Source organism: Theropithecus gelada, chromosome 6, assembly GCF_003255815.1.
Source record: "Theropithecus gelada isolate Dixy chromosome 6, Tgel_1.0, whole genome shotgun sequence".
NCBI lineage: Eukaryota > Metazoa > Chordata > Mammalia > Primates > Cercopithecidae > Theropithecus > Theropithecus gelada.
Genome location: NC_037673.1, coordinates 135,146,998 through 135,163,931, shown reverse-complemented (window position 1 = coordinate 135,163,931; position 16,934 = coordinate 135,146,998). Strand labels below are relative to the sequence as shown.

The window sequence follows — 16,934 nt, the reverse complement described above, 5'->3', positions numbered from 1 at the left end:
GGGCAGGGGAGGGGAGGGGAGCTACAAAATTCAGAAGACATTAGAGGGTTGAACTTTATTCTTCCTATCTTAAAAATACCTGGACCCATTTTATTTTTACTGTTCATAACAACTACTTGAGAAACACTGAAACAACCCCTTCCCTCTGCCCCCTAAAAAATAAAGGTAAAGGAGCAAACCCCGCCTCTTCCAGTTACCACAGTGAAAGTGGGAAGGGACGAGACATGCCTTCACCAGAGCTGCATTTTCACAAGTATAGGACCTCTTCATGCACTTAACTGCAAAGCTGAGTTCCTCAAACTCCATGAGCCCCAAACCAAGCATCCCCTCTATACTCCACTGTATTCCGACTGTAGCCTTCCCCAGAGCTGCATTTTCACAAGTATAGGACCTCTTCATGCACTTAACTGCAAAGCTGAGTTCCTCAAACTCCATGAGCCCCAAACCAAGCATCCCCTCTATACTCCACTGTATTCCCACTGTAGCCTTCCCCTTCTCCACTGACCAAAGTTCCACCAACCCAGGTTCCTAGAAGGAGGCTCTAGCCTCATTTTCTTTCTCCTCTGCACCTCAGTAAACACCTCACTCACCCTACTAACCCCCTTCCTGTTCTCAGGGCTCTGTTATTGCTGGTTGAGAATATCGAAGTGTCTTCTAATTTCCAATCATTCCCCAGGGAGCCCTAGTTATCATTATCACTGGGTCACTCCCTCTGAAAAAAAAAAAAAACATATATTGTTTCCCCAGCACACAGGATGAAGCCAAAACTCCTGCAAGCCTCACCTGTTCTAGCTTGTCAGCCTCATCAACTGTCTCCACTCCAAGAAAATACTCCCCAATGCACCTGCATGCCTCCAGATCTATACACAAGACTGTTCCTCTGCCCAGAGCACCCTTCAAGTCTTCTCAAACTGGAAAGCTACTGATTTTCCTTCAAGAATCAGACATCTGTCATCTCTGCCTCACAAAGAGACACAATATACCATGTTCCCCCAGCACTTGCCACACAGCACTATTACCTGTGTGTGTGTGTCTCCCATGAAACTGAGAGCTCTTTTGAGCACATGCACCATGGTTTTTTGATTATGGTAACTTTCATCTAATCTAACACTCTATACATGTTTAACTGAATTAGCTCAACTGCTCTATGTACAACAAAGTAAGAAACATCTCTCATGACAGATTAGCAAAAAATGGGTATAAACTGCCAATTTTTTTTTTTTTTTTTTGAGACAGAGTCTCACTCTGTCGCCAGGCTGGAGTGCAGTGGCACGATCTTGGCTCACTGCAACCTCTGTCTCCTGGGTTCAAACAATTCTCCTGTCTCAGCCTCCCGAGTAGCTGGGACTACAGGCATGCACCACCACACCCAGCTAATTTTTGTAGTTTTAGTAGAGATGGGGTTTCACCATGTTGGCCAGGATGGTCTCGATCTCCTGACCTCGTGATCCACCCGCGTCGGCCTCCCAAAGTGCTGGGATTACAGGCGTGAGCCACCGCGCCCAGTGCCAATTCTTACCTATCAGCTATTTTACCAAACCTAATCTCGTGAGTTCATAAATTTCCTGGGGTTAGCAATGGTGGCTTACACATTAACATCTCTCCAGCACACAGCACACTGCTCTGCAAGGCAGAAATTCAGTACCAAACCCTTTCTGGATGACAACATCACCAGCATGTGGCCTTCCAGAACTTATTATATACCCAACTAGCCCGAGAGACATTTCCTCTTCTAACCAATTTGTGACCTGCTATTAAAACCCCCCTTTTAGCTTCATTCAACAGTCAGCCTACAGTCACACCACTTCAAGTACTCAGACAACAGATCAAGAATGTCTAAAGTAGCCAGGTGCGGTGGCTCATGCCTGTAATCCCAGTACTTTGGAAGGCCGAGGCGGGAGGATCACTTGAGGCCAAGAGTTTGAGACCAGCCTGGTCAACACAGTGAAAACTTGTTTGTAACGGAATTTGTGATTTTCACCTGGGCACATGTCCACTCAGAATAAAGATCACATTTAAAAAAAAAAAAAAAAAAAAAAAAAGAATGTCTAAAGTGGAAAATACCCTAACGTACCACGGGTAATGATAAAGCACATTTCTGGAGAGGAATCTGGAAAAATTTTAAGAGCTATAAAAAAGTAGCATATCCTGGAAATAATCCAAATGTCCATCAACACATGAATGGATAGGCCAGATGCGGTGGCTCACACCTGTAATCCCAGCAGTTTTCAAGGCTAAGGCAAGTGAATCATTTGAGGTCAGGAGTTAGAGACCACCCTGGCCAATATGGTGAAACCCTGTTTCTACCAAAAATAAAGAAGTTAGCCAGGTGGTAGTGGCGCACACCTATAATCCCAGCTACTCAGGAGGCTGAAGCAGGAGAATCGTTTGAACCTGGGAGGCAGAGGTTGCGGTGAGCCAGGATCGCACCACTGTACTCCAGCCTGGACAACAGAGACAGACTCTGTCCCAAAAAAGAAAAAAGAATGGATAAACAAAATATGGCATACACATACAATAAATGGAACATTATTCAGTCTTTAAAAGGAAAGAAATTCGGCCAGGCACAGTGGATCATTCCTGTAATCCCAGCACTTTGGCAGGCCAAGGCGGGTGGATCACCTGAGGTCAGGAGTTCAAGACCAGCCTGACCAACATGCAGAAACCCCGTCTCTACTAAAAAAAGACAAAATTAGCCAGGCATGGTGGCGCATGCCTGTATTCCAGCAACTCAGGAAGTTGAGGCAGGAGAATCACTTGAACCCGGAAGGTAGAGGTTGTGGTGAGCCAAGATCGCGCCATTGCACTCCAGCCTGGGCAACAGAAGTGAAACTCCATCTCAAAAATAAAAAGGAAAGAAATTCTGGGAGAGGATTCTGGATTCCAAAACAGCAGAGTAGGAAGCACCAAAATCAGTCTCCCCACCTAGACAATTACACTGGCATAATTCGTCAGATGTAATTCTGGGGATTGCTGAAGAAAGCTTGCAACTTCCAAGGAAAGACTGGGACAGTAAATTGGGTTAATTTCGGTCAACTTCAGCCCTTAGCTGAGCAGCAGCTACCCCATTCCCTAGCCCCCAGCGATGGGCAGACAACCTAGAATGCATTCCTGAAATAGCCTGCAAGCAGCTTTTGGGAACCAGGATGGGCAATAAGGACCCTGTCCTCCAAATATTAGGGATCCATATTCTAACTGCTGATTGCTGCTTCTAATCAGGGATAGGCACACACTGAGAAGGATAGCCATTATTGCACCCCCTCCATGACTGCAAGCCCTCCCCGTCTAGCTGACGTAGACTTCCAGAGAATTTAATGGGCCAATGGCCTCCACCCCCCTACTTCCTTCATTTTCTCTTTTTCCTCTTTAGGAGCTAGACTTTAAAGACTAGGATATTCAAAAGCAATCATGAGGGTGAAGGGGAGATAAAGAAAAAAGTTACCATGGTGCATGCCCAGAGAAAGGTGCAGGCTCAAAAAAGACCTGAGAAGTCCTTAAGTTTGTATGTCGGGCTGACCCTCAGCATAAAAACTAACTGTAATAAATAAACAAAAAAACCCAGCAAACCCTTGGAATGAGAAGAATCCAATTTTCAGAGTTAGCACATCATTAGATTCAAATATCCAGTTTTCAAAAAAAAATTAAAAAGTCACAAGGCATACAAATATACAGGAAAGTATGACCTATTAAAAAAAAAAAATTAACCAATAAAAACTGTCCCAGTTGCTGGGCACGGTGGCTCATGCCTGTAATCCCAGCACTTTGGCAGGCCGAGGCTGGCTGATCACCTGAGTTCAGGAGTTCGAGACCAGCCTGACCAACATGGAGAAATCCCATCTCTACTAAAAATACAAAATTAGTCAGGCATAGTGGCGCATGCCTATAATCTCAGCTACTCAGGAGGCTGAGGCAGGAGAATCACTTGAAGCCAGGAGGCAGTGCGGTGAGCCGAGATTGCGCCATTGCACTCCAGCCCGGGCAACAAGAGCAAAACTCCATCTCAAAAAAAAGAAAAAAAAAAAAACTGTCCCAGAGAAAGACCAGATGGAAGACCTACTAGACTAAGACATTAAAACAACTGTCTCATAGATGTCCAAAAAATGAAAGGAAGGTGTGGGGAAAAAATCAAGAAAATAATGTATTTTAAAAATAAAAATACCAGCCAGGTATGGTGGTTCACGCCTGTAATCCCAGCACTTTGGGAGGCTGAGGCAGGCAGATCACAAGGTCAAGAGATGAAGACTATCCTGGCCAACATGGTGAAATGCCAACTCTACTAAAAATACAAAAATTAGCTGGGCGTGGTGGTGCACACCTGTAGTCCCAGCTATTCGGGAGGCTGAGGCAGGAGAATCACTTGAACACAGGAGGCAGAGGTTGCAGTGAGCCGAGATCGTGCCACTGCACTCCAGCCTGGCAACAGAGCAAGACTCCATCTCAAAAATAAAAATAAAAATAAAAATATTGGTCAGGTGCAGTGGCTCATGCCTGTAATCCCAACACTTTGGGAGGCCAAGGCGGGCAGATCACTTGAGGCCAGGAGTCTGAGACCAGCCTGGCTAACATGGCCAAAGCCCATCTCTACTAAAAATACAAACATTAGTCAGGCAGGGTGGCACACACCTGCAGTCCCAGCTACTCGGAAGGCTGAGGCAGGACAATCACTTGAACTCAGGAGGTAGAGGATACAGTGAGCAGAAATCACACCACTGCACTCCAGCCTGAGTGACAGAGCAAGACTGTCTTAAAAAAAAAAAAAAAAAGGCCGGGCGCGGTGGCTCAAGCCTGTAATCCCAGCACTTTGGGAGGCCGAGACGGGTGGATCATGAGGTCAGGAGATCGAGACCATCCTGGCTAACACAGTGAAACCCCGTCTCTACTAAAAAATACAAAAAAAACTTAGCCGGGCGAGGTGGCAGGCGCCTGTAGTCCCAGCTACTCGGGAGGCTGAGGCAGGAGAATGGCGTGAACCCGGGAGGCGGAGCTTGCAGTGAGCTGAGATCCGGCCACTGCACTCCAGCCTGGGTGACAGAGCGAGACTCCGTCTCAAAAAAAAAAAAAAAAGGAAATATAATTAAAAAGATACCAAAAAGAAATTCTAGAGTTGAAAAGTACGATGACTAAAATTAAAAAGTCACTAGGGGATTCAAAAGCAGACTTGAGCTGGCAGAAGAATGAATCAATGAACTTGAAAATAGGGCAATTGAAATTATGGAGTCTGAGGAACAGAAAGAAAAAAAAAAAAAAAAGACTGAACAGAGAGCCTAAGGAACTTGCGAGGCACCATTAGGTTCTGGAAATGAAGAGTGATAAGTACATTTACAATATTCACAAGAATTCTACTTCTAAGAAGTTATACTAAAGAAATAATCTTTTTTAAAAAAAATAGCCAAGCATGGTATCTCATGCCTAAAGTCCCAACTATTCAGGAGGCTGAAGTGGAAGGATCGCTTGGGCCTGGGGAGGTCAATGCTAAAGTGAGCCATGATAGCACCACTGCACCCCAGCCTGGGTGACAGAGTGAGACTCTGTCTCAAAAAAGATAAGGAAATAATAATAATAATAATAATAATGATCAAGGATGGGTAAAAGATTTAGCTACAAACTAAAGAAGCCCTGGAAGCTTACTAAACGTCCAACAGAGGACTGACTAAAGAAGTTACATAATGGAATAGGAGAGGATCATTAGCATGCCATGTTAGCATTATAAAATTAATCATATTTCATCAATTCTAAAGCACAAATTATTTCACATTTTTAACATTTCACATCTAAAATCTGAATATATCTAACAATGGACAGCATTTCCTAGTTTATCTGGCAGCATTTCTTCCTAGTGATACATAAAAGTTAATCTTAATAAGGAAATGTTCCAGTTATGATTAAGTGGACAGTAGGTTACAAAAGAGCACATAATGGAAAAATCTGGTTTTTATAAGTTATATGTAGTCAATATACATGCCTATAAAAAATATTAAAGGATATACACGAAACATTAACAGTATTTCTCTAGGTCATAAAACATGAGTTTTATAAAAGAAAAATTTTAATAAGCTGGGTATAAAACCATGTTTCCACCCCTTATCAACCTGGCACAACCCTATACATACCATATCTATTATAACTAATTCAACATTTATTGACTAGTACCTGCTACCTGCTATAGGCAAAGAAATGAGTCAGGTATCACAGCAAAGAGAAAGATACTAAATAATAACCCACTTAATATGGATAAAAACATGTTCTGTCCAGCACTGCATAATTGAAAGAATAAATCAGCATTTTATCACATGAAAAATTAAAATATCCTTTTTTTCTCCTTGAGACGGAGTCTCACTCGTCGCCCAGGCTGGAGTGCAAATGGCGCGATCTTGGCTCGCTGCAAGTGCCACCTCCCAGGTTCAAGCAATTCTCCTGCAAACTGCAATTTTGCAGTTTTTGCAGGAAACTGACCTTTTTTTTTTTTTTTTTTTTTTTTAAGAGGGAGTCTCACTCTGTTGCCAGGCTGGAGTGCAGTGGCACAATCTTGGCTCACTGCACCTCTGCCTCCCGGGTTTAACCGATTCTCCAGCCTCAGCCTCCCAAGTAGCTGGGACTACAGGTGTACACCACCACGCCTGGCCAATTTTTGTATTTTGAGTAGAGATGGGGTTTCACCATGTTGGCCAGGTTGGTCTCAAACTCCTGACCTCAGGTGACCCACCAGCCTCAGTCTCCAAAAGTGCTGGGATTACAGGTGCGAACCACTGCACCCGGCCTAAAATATCCTTTATAAATCATCTTATTCGTGCCCGGGCACAGTGGCTCACGCCTGTAATCCCAGCACTTTGGGAGGCCAAGATAGGTGGATCACCTAAGGTCGGGAGTTTGAGACCAGTCTGACCAACATGGTGAAACCTTGTCTCTCTACTAAAAACAAAATCAGCGGGTGTCGTGGTACATGCCTGTAATCCCAGCTACTTGGGAAGCTGAGACAGGAGAATTGCTTTATCCCGGGAGGCGGACGCTGCAGTGAGCCAAGATGGTGCCACTGCACTCCAGCCTGGGCAACAAAGCTGCACTCCAGCCTGGGCAACAAAGCTAGACTCCGTCTCAAAAAAAAAGAAAAAGAAGTGAGTAGTGGATAGCGTTTGTTAGAGAAGGACGGAGCATTCCAGTAAAATGGCAAAGAAAAGGAACATAAATACAAATGCCTGGTTGATACCCAGAAGTGGTGGCAACAATTTACAGTATTTTTTTTTTTTTTTTTTTTTTGAGACGGAGTCTCGCTCTGTCGCCCAGGGTGGAGTGCAGTGGCCGGATCTCAGCTCACTGCAAGCTCCGCCTCCCGGGTTTACGCCATTCTCCTGCCTCAGCCTCCCGAGTAGCTGGGACTACAGGCGCCTGCCACCTCGCCCGGCTAGTTTTTTGTATTTCTTAGTAGAGACGGGGTTTCACCGTGTTAGCCAGGATGGTCTCGATCTCCTGACCTCATGATCCACCCGTCTCGGCCTCCCAAAGTGCTGGGATTACAGGCTTGAGCCACCGCACCCGGCCAACAATTTACAGTATTAAGTAAGTCTGAAAAATTAAATTAGGAGGCCAGGCGCAGTAGCTCACACCTGTAATCCCAGCACTCTGGGAGGCCGAGGTGGGCAGATCACGTGTGGTCAGGAGTTTAAGACGAGACCAGCCAACATGGCGAAACCTTGCCTCTACTAAAAACACAAAAATTAGCCGGGCATTGTGGTGGGTACCTCTAATCCCATCTACTCAGGAGGCTGAGACAGGACAATCACCTGAACCCAGGAGACAGAGGTTACAGTGAGCTGAGATTGTGCCACTGCACTCCAGCCTGGGTGACAGAGCAAGACTTCATTTCAAAAAAATAAACAAAATTGGACAGGTGCAGGGGCTCACGCCTGTAATCCCAGCACTTTTTGGGAGGCCGAGACAGGCAGATCACAAGATCAGGAGATTGAGACCATTCTGCCTAACATGGTGAAACAACATCTCTAGTAAAAATACAAAAAAATTGGCCGGGCGTGGTGGCGGGTGCCTGTAGTCCCGGCTACTCAGGAGGCTGAGGCAGGAGAATAGCATGAACCCGGGAGGCGGAGCTTGCAGTGAGCCGAGATTGTGCCACTGCACTCCAGCCTGGGCAACAGAGCAAGACTTCATCTCAACAAAATAAATAAAATTGGCCAGGCGCAGTGGCTCACCCCTGTAATCCCAGCACTTTTTGGGAGGCCAAAACAGGCAGATCACAAGGTCAGAAGATTGAGACCATCCTGGCTAACATGGTGAAACCACATCTCCACTAAAAATACAAAAAAGTTAGGCCAGGCACGGTGGCTCACGCCTGTAATCCCAGCACTTTGGGAGGCCAAGGCGGGTGGATCACGAGGTCAGGAGATGGAGACCATCCTGGCTAACGTGGTGAAACCCTGTTTCTACTAAAAATATAAAAAGTTAGCCAGGTGTGGTGGTGGACGCCTGTAGTCCCAGCTACTCAGGAGGCTGAGGCAGGAGAATGGCATGAACCCAGGAGGCGTAGGTTGCAGTGAGCTGAGATCACGCCACTACACTCCAGCCTGGGTGACAGAGCGAGACTCCATCTCAAAAATAAATAAATAAATAAATAAATAAAATTGAAATACAAAATTAGCCAGGTGTGGTGGCACACACCTGTAATCCCAGCCACTTGGGAGGCTAAGGCAGGAGAATCACCTGAACCTAGGAGACAGAGGTTGCAGTGAGCCGACATCAAGCCATTGCACTCTAGCCTGGGCAACAACAGCGAAACTCCATCTCAAAAAAAAAAGAAATAGGAGAAAAAAGTAATATATTACATATAAGCTGAGGACTGCATGGAGAAGATTTCATCAGTGATTAGATCTGGGTAGAAAGGAAGAAGAATGGGCTGTAGATGGTTCTCAATTTGCCCAAATTTGGTATTTGAGGCCCTCCACAATCTGACTGTTGCCTCACCTGTCATCATTCCATCCACAAGCTAGACTCCAAGCAGAAAAGACTTTTTCCTCCTTCACTCAACAAACATCTAACTTGCCTTCCATGCCAGGTATTAAGCACCAAGACAAGGACTAAGGCCATCATCAGTTCCTGCCTTCAAGGAGTTTACAAGGCTCCTTTCCTAGCAGTAAAGGTAAACAGGTACATCAATAATAAGGTACAGCGTGATGTAATGCACCACCCAGTGCTAAGAAATTTGCTACCAGGAACGAAAGTGCTGAGTCTTAAGATATGACTAAAAGCTCATCATGAAAGGTTATGTTGAGAGAATAGAAGGGAACCACTGATGAAACAACTTTACCCTAGGCCCCCAACATCCAGTCCATTTTTTTTTTTCTGAGTCAGGGTCTCACTGTGTTGCCCAGGCTGGAGTGCAGGGGCATGATCATAGTTCACAGCAGCCTTGAATTGTTTTCAAATACTGTATGCCTCAGCGGCATTACATACATTCACCATCCATTTCCAGAACTTTTTTCATCTTCCCAAACTGAACTCTGTACCTGTAACAATAGCTCCCTATTCCCCTTCACCCGGCCCCTAGCAACCACCATTCTATTTTCTTTCTTTTTCCTTCCTTCCTCCCTCCCTTCCTCCCTTTTTTTCTTTTCTTTGAGACAGGGTCTCACTCTGTCACCCAGGCTGCATGTGACATGATCAGAGCTCACTGCAACCTCCCAAGCTCAAGTAATGAATCCTCCCACCTCAGCCTCCTGAGTAGCTGGGACTACAGAGCATGTCACCATGTCTGGTTGATTTTCTTTTTTTTTTTTTAGAGGTGGGGTCTCATTAAGTTGCTCAGGCTGTTCTTGAACTCCTAGCTTCAAGTGATCCTCCCAACTCAGCCTCCCCACAAAAAAAAAACACACACACACACACAGGATTACAGGCATGAGCCACCCTGTCCAGCCCCAATCCATATTTAAGTCCTGTCTCATTTCTCCAAAATACAGCTCCCTTCATCCCTACCACCTTGAATTCCATCATCTTCCTAGCTCAACTCTCTGCTTCCACATGCACACAGACAAGCCTTCTCCAAGCACGAGCAGGAGTCTCAAAAAAGAAATCAGAACATGAAACTCCCTACAATGGCTTCTTACACCTCTAGAATAAAACCCCAACATGGCCTCTGCCTTCTCTGGCAATCTCACATGAGGTATTCTCCCCACCCAAAAAGTACCCAAGCTGCACAAGTCTTCTCTCAAGTCTCTAAACACATGGAGCCTTTCCTGTCTCAGGACCTTTACAAATGCAGAGCGCCCTGTACCTTCTCTCCATATCCTCATCAGCATACACCACCACCCCCAACAATCAGGGCTGTCTGTCATGCCCCACAGTGAGTTACTTTCTCAAAGAAATGCACCCGCCGGGTGCGGTGGCTCACACCTGTAATCCCAGCACTATGGGAGGCTCAGGCAGGTGGATCACCTGAGGTCAGGAGTTAGAGACCAGCCCGACCAATATGATGAAACCCCATCTCTGTTAAAAAAAAAATCAGGCTGGGCATGGTGGCTCAAGCCTGTAATCTCAGCACTTTGGGAGGCTGAGGTGGGTGGATCACGAGGTCAGGAGTTTGAGACCAGCCTGGCCAACATGATGAAACCCTATCTCTACTAAAAATACAAAAAAAGTAGGCGGGCATGTTGGCGCGCACCTGTAATCCCAGTTCCCTGAGGTTGAGGCAGGAGAGTCCCTTGAACCCAGGAGGCGGAGGTTGCAGTGAGCCGAGATTATGCCACTGAACTCCAGCCTGGAGGACAGAGCGAGACTGTCTCGAAATAAACAAATAAATAAACTGGGCGTGGTAGCTTGCACCTGTAATCCCAGCTACTCCGGAGGCTGAGACAGGAGAACCGCTTGAATCCCCAGGAGTTGGAGTTTGCAGTGAACTGGGATCACCTCACTGAACCCCAACCTGGGCAACAGAGAGAGACTCCATCAAAAAAAAAAAAAAAAAAAAGGGAAATCCCAAAACCCAGGCAGGGCAGTTACCCTGGATCTCCACATCTGGTTCATGTCTCCAGAAGAGACAGGAATCCCACTTTGGACACCTTGAGTTTGAGAAGCCTGGGACACCCAAAGAGCTTCCCAATGCACAGGTGACCATGTGGGTCAGGAGACACATCTGCACTCAAAATAAAGGCTTGGACTTTTAGCACATAAGGCTGCTTACAGAAGAGACTGCACAGAGCAGTGATTCTCATCTTGGAGGAGGAGGGTACCTCTCATCTCTAAGTCACTATATGAAATGAGGTCATCACTGATGGGAGTGAAGGTGATGCCACATCAGTGGTGTGGAGGACAAAGATACTTTGGGTATGAGAGGAAAGAGTGAGGGCGAGGAAAAGAAAGAAACTGAGATAAGCCAAAAGGAAAAGAAAGCCAAGAGAGTGATATCACAATTCCCCAAACACCTATGCCCTTTTACCCATCTCATGACTTTGTCCCTTCACTTAAAAAAAACTTGACTCACGTTTCATCCTGATCAAATGCCACCACCTCCTGGAAGCCTTTCTGGACTTATCCAAATAAAACTTATTAGCCCCATCTCCGTGCCTCCACAAGTTTCTTTCGCTGTTAGTATTACGTAAGATTCGACTCAGACAATAGTTTCATTAGTACTGTTATGGCACTTACTGCAGTCCGCTTTGTACTACACCTGGGGTGTGTATCTCCCCTATTACACTGTGAGCTCTTAAGTGGATTAAAAAATTATTCTTTAACTGAATAAAAATCCAGATGGGGCCAGGCACCCTGGCTTAGGCCTGTAATCACAACACTTTGGGAGGCCGAGGCAGGAGGACCACTTGAGCCCAGGAGTTCCAGACCAGCTCAGGCAAGACGGGAGGACCCCATCTCTACCAAAAATACAAAAATCAGACGGGTGTGGTGGCACGTGCCTGTAGTACCAGATACTTGGGAAGCTGAGGTGGGGGGATCACTTGAGCCCAGGAGATAGAGGCTGCGGTGAGCTGTGATCGAGCTCCAGCCGGGGCGACCCTGTCTTTAAAAAAAATGTTTGTTCAGAAGTCCAGATGGGTAAATAATTAGGCAGAAACTATGGATAATTCCTACACTCATTTTTCATTCTTCCTGTAAAACAAAATAACACATCCTAATTAATTCGATTTGCAAATTCCGTTCCTTAAAGTAACACCCACCTGTCCAGTATTTTAAAGTCACTGCTAACTAAACACAAATATCCGCTCCACAAAATGCCTATCCTGTCCCAACAATGATGTAAGCATTTCCTTCATCATAAATATAGAATACCCCGAATTTAGTCGTAGACTTAACATATCTCGCTCTTTTCGAAATAATTGTAAACTCTGCACAAAACACATACACCAAAAAAATATGACCAAGATGCAGGAGGACGTAAGAGGGAGTCAACCCTGGAATTGTGCCAACCGCCGCCTGCATTACTGAGAAGCCACTGCTGCCAAGCAAAGGTCAGGCATTCATTCAGGCAACATTTTTTCCAACAAGTGCTTCACACTCGCACGCACACACACGCTCCTTTAAAAGTCAACAACAATTTAAAAAAAAAATCTCTAATGCCACTCTTGAAAACTAGGGCTGAAAGCGAAGTGCGTCCAACCGACAAGAAGTCCAGGAAAGCTGAGTAATCCCCGAGTCCAGGTGGACGGTCACGCCAAAAGTCCACACGGGTGTGGCGCGCCTAACGCGAAGCTCTATGGGAGAAGCCCGGGTTCCAGCCTCCGGGTTCGCCGCGCCCGCGTCCCCGTCGCCCCACCGGGAAGTCTCGGCGGCCGGGAAGGGGGAGGGAGCAGGGACGCCTCGGAGCCGGACGACAATCAATTCCCCGGAAAGCGGCTCCCAGACGCGCCGCCCCAGGGAAGGAAGGCGGCTAAGGGGCCCGGCGGGGGCTGCCGCGCGCGCCGAGGCCGCGGCAACAAAGTTTAGAAACCGCGAGAAAACTTTTCCAAGAGGAAAAGCAGAGGCGGCGCGGGGCCTGTAGTCTCTCCCCAGCCGCGGCGGCCCCCTGACTTCCCGAGCGCTGGGAAGCGCCGGCCGTACCCGCCCGGGCCCCAGAGTCGGGCCCCGCGGGGGAAGGGGCCGCCGGCCCTACGCGGGTCCCACGCCCGCCCGGAGTCCAATTCCTGGCGACGTCGCCAAAGAGACCGCGCCCCGCCAGCGTGCCGCTCGCAGGGCCCAGCTTGGGACGGCCCGGCCCAAGGACCCTCTCGGCCCGGCCCGAGAGACCGCGCCCGCGAGGAGGGAGGTATGAAGTTACCTGCGGCTAGCGGGTGAGCGCTAAATTCCGGAGGCCCGAAAATGACGGCCGCTGCTTTGTCTCCCTCCAGTCCGGCTAGGAGGAGGAAATGAGCCGCCCCGCGCCCCCGCCCCCGGCCCGCCCCCCGCCCGCGGCCCCCGCCCGCGGCCCCCGCCCCGGCCCCGGCCCCGCCCGCCCTTCCTGGCACCTCCCTCCGGCTCGCTCTTCCCGGCGCCTCCCGCCGCCGCCCCGCCCGTTCTTCCCGGCCGTTCCGGCCTCTGCTTTTGGGGAAAAGGAAGGTCCCCACCGCGAAGAGAGTCTGGCAACGCCGGGCTGGGACCCCCGAGGGACCTCTTCCTCCCCACCGCCCACCTCAGAATTCCTTCCTCCCCGGCCCCTAGTGGGAGCTTAGGCCCGGAGTGACCCCCCCCCCCCGAGAGGGAGGAGGAGCGGTGACTCCTGGAACAGCCCGCGGGCGGGGAGGGCTGCTGGAGGGCAGGTGAGTCAAGGCTCCGCGCACAGGTGAGGCTCGGGGCGCGGCCTCGCGCGGGCCCCCACCCCGGTGGAATCCCAGAGACGCGACGTGGGGTCCTGGGCACCCTCCCCTCGAGAGTGTCACAGGTGTCCCGGAGTCACAGGCTCCTGGAAGAGTGATCTCGGCCCACTACCTGGCTTTAAGAAGGAGAAGCAGAGGCTGAGGAAAGGCCCCACAGCTTCGGGACAGAGTGGAACTAGAATCTGACTCTCAGGACCTTTCATAATGTAAGGTGGAAGCGCCCCCAGAATTCACCTAACCCGTCCCCTCACTCCACAGATGGGGACACCCGAAGCCCTCTTGATCAAGAACTTTTTTTTTTTTTTTTTTTTAAAAGACGGAGTCTCCCTCTATGGCCCAGGCTGGAGTGCATTGTCGGGATCACGGCTCACTGCAGCCTCAAATCCCTGGACAACCGACCCTCCCACCTCAGCCTCCGGAGTAGCTGGAACTACAGACACAGAGCCTCACTATGTTGCCAGGCTGGTCTCAAACTCATGGGCTCAAGAGATCCTCCTCAGCCTCCCAAAGTGCTGGGATTACAGGTGTGAGCCACCTTGCCGGGAGGACATTTACCACAGCAGCTGTCCCTTTTTGGGCTTGTTCCTGTCCGGCCCCCAGCTCGTCCTCCCTCCCAGCTCGTCGTCCTCCTCCAACAAATTTGAGGGACCTGACTTTTCTATCTCTATTCCTCTGGTCATTTAGGGAATTTTACTCTCACGCTTTCTTATCTTCATGGTAAATACTACAAAAACAAAACAATTACAAAGCAAACAACACATACAAAAAAAATACTACACACTCACTATCAGCCTGGTATAGAAAACCCTAATGATGTTTCCCCTGCTCGCGGGATGATGAACAAGATGGATTTCAGTATTGGCCTATAAACCTGAAATAATGCAAGACAACAATGTCCACTGCTGGCCTTATGCTGAACAGAGAGCAGGGTGCTAGGGAGACCTGCCCTCACTGTGTTTACCCTCTACTCCTCACATCGCCCTCTCCCCCAAGGGAATGTAAACTTCTGGAAGGCAGGAGCTGTATCTCTTACAGCACCCAGCACATCTCCCATCCCCTAGGGAGTGCCCAGTGAACATCTGTGGGTGAATGTGCCCACTGTAATTCAAAGTACTGTGGGCCTGTGCTAGTTAAGAGATGCTGACAAAGGGCAGTAGGACCATGAAGTGGGGAGAGAACAACCTTTAAGAAAAAGAGATGGGCACAGTGGCTCACGCAAGTAATCCCAGCACTTTGGGAGGCCAAGGTGGGTGGATCACGTGAGCTCAGGAGCCCAGCCTGAGCAACATGACAACCCCGTCTCTACAAAACAATACAAAACATAGCTGGATGTAGTGGCACCACCTCTAGTCCCAGCTACTTAGGAGGCTGAGGTGGGAGGATCGCTTGGGCCTGGGAGTCCAAGGCTGCAGTGAACCATGATTGCACCACTACACTCCAGCCTGGGCAACACAGTGAGACTCTGTCTCAAAAAGAAGAAAAAGGCAAACCCTGACAAGGTCATTCTTGTCCAACTACACCTGTCCCGTTTCTGGCTGCAGGGTCTTTGTTCCTGTAGTCCCCTCTGCCTAGAGTGGCTTTGGCGTCCCTCTACTTCAGCTGGCTAACTCAGAACATAATTGATATACTTTGGATATTTTTCCCATCCAAATCTCACATTGAAATGTAATCCCCAGTGTTGGAGGTGGGGCTGGTGGGAGGTTTTTTGGGTCATAGAGGAGGATCCTTCATGGCATGGTGCTGTCCTCCCAGTACTAAGGGAATTCTCATGAAATGTAGTTGTTTTAAAGTGTAGCACCGGCCAGGCACGGTGGCTCACACCTGTAATCCCAACACTTTGAGAAGCCAAGGCGGGCGGATAGCTTGAGCCCAGAAGTTTGAGACCAGCCTGGGCAACATGGTGAGAACCCATCTCTACAAAAAAATACAAAAAAATTAGCCAGGTAGGCTGGGCACCATGGCTCACGCCTATAATCCCAGCACTTTGGGAGGCCAAGACGGGCAGATCACCTGAGGTCAGGAGTTCAAGACCAGTCTGGGCAACGTGGTGAAACCCCATCTCTACTAAAACTACAAAATTAGCAGGGTATGGTGGTGTACACCTGTAATCCCAGCTACTCGGGAGGCTGAGGCAGGAGAATCATTTGAACCTGGGAGGCAGAGGTGGAGCCGAGATCATGCCATTGCACTCCAACCTGGGCAACAAAAGCAAAACTCTGTCTCAAAAAAAAAAAAAGCCAGGCATGGTGGTGTGTGCCTGTAGTCCCAGCTACTTGGGGGGCTCAGGTGGGAAGACCACCTGAGCCTGGGGAGGTTGAGGCTGCAGTGAGCCTTGATTGTGCCACTACACTCCAGCCTGGGCAACAGAGTGAGACCCTGTCTCAAAAACAAAAAGGTGTGGCACCTCAGCCCCCTCCTGCTCCTGCTTTCAGCATGTAATGTGCCTGCTCCGGCTTCACCTTCCACCATGAGTAAAAGCTCCCTGAGTCCTCTCCAGAAAGCAGAGCAGATGCCCAGGCCTTGCTTATACATCCTGCAGAACCATGAGCCAATTAAACATTTTTTTCTTTTTTCTTTTCTTTTCTTTTTTTTTTTTTTTTTTTTGAGACGGAGTCTGGCTCTGTTGCGCAGGCTGGAGTGCAGTGGCCGGATCTCAGCTCACTGCAAGCTCCGCCTCCCGGGTTTACGCCATTCTCCTGCCTCAGCCTCCGGAGTAGCTGGGACTACAGGAGCCCGCCACCTCGCCCGGCTAGTTTTTTGTATTTTTTAGTAGAGACGGGGTTTCACCGTGTTAGCCAGGATGGTCTCGATCTCCCGACCTCGTGATCTGCCCGTCTCGGCCTCCCGAAGTGCTGGGATTACAAGCTTGAGCCACCGCGCCCGGCCTTCTTTTCTTTTTTTTTGGGGGGGGTGTGTGTGTGTGAAAGAGAGAGAGAGAGATGGAGTTTCGCTTTTGTCACCCAGGCTGGAGTGCAGTGGTGCGATCTTGGCTCACTGCAACCTCTACCTCCTGGATTCAAACGATTCTCCTGCCTCAGCCTCCTGAGTAGCTGGGATTACAGGTGCACACCACCATGCCCAGCTAATTTTTGTATTTTCGGTAGAGACAGAGTTTTACCATGTTGGCCAGGC

General features: G+C 48.6%; 1 protein-coding gene across 8 annotated transcripts in view; it reads right to left on the bottom strand.

Moving 5' to 3' along the window:
* CTNNA1 (catenin alpha 1) overlaps positions 1-15,562 on the bottom strand; it is a 178,904-nt gene extending 163,342 nt beyond the window's left edge. For 2 of the 8 annotated variants that reach the window (XM_025387037.1, XM_025387035.1), the window contains exon 1: positions 13,268-13,391. The gene's annotated coding sequence lies outside the window, so the exon portion shown is untranslated. Of the gene's footprint in view, positions 1-11,646; positions 12,103-12,691; positions 13,131-13,267; positions 13,392-15,557 lie in introns of those variants that run through there. The other 6 variants (XM_025387033.1, XM_025387034.1, XM_025387032.1 and 3 more) reach the window with 5 other exon arrangements.
* Positions 15,563-16,934: the final 1,372 nt, after the last annotated feature.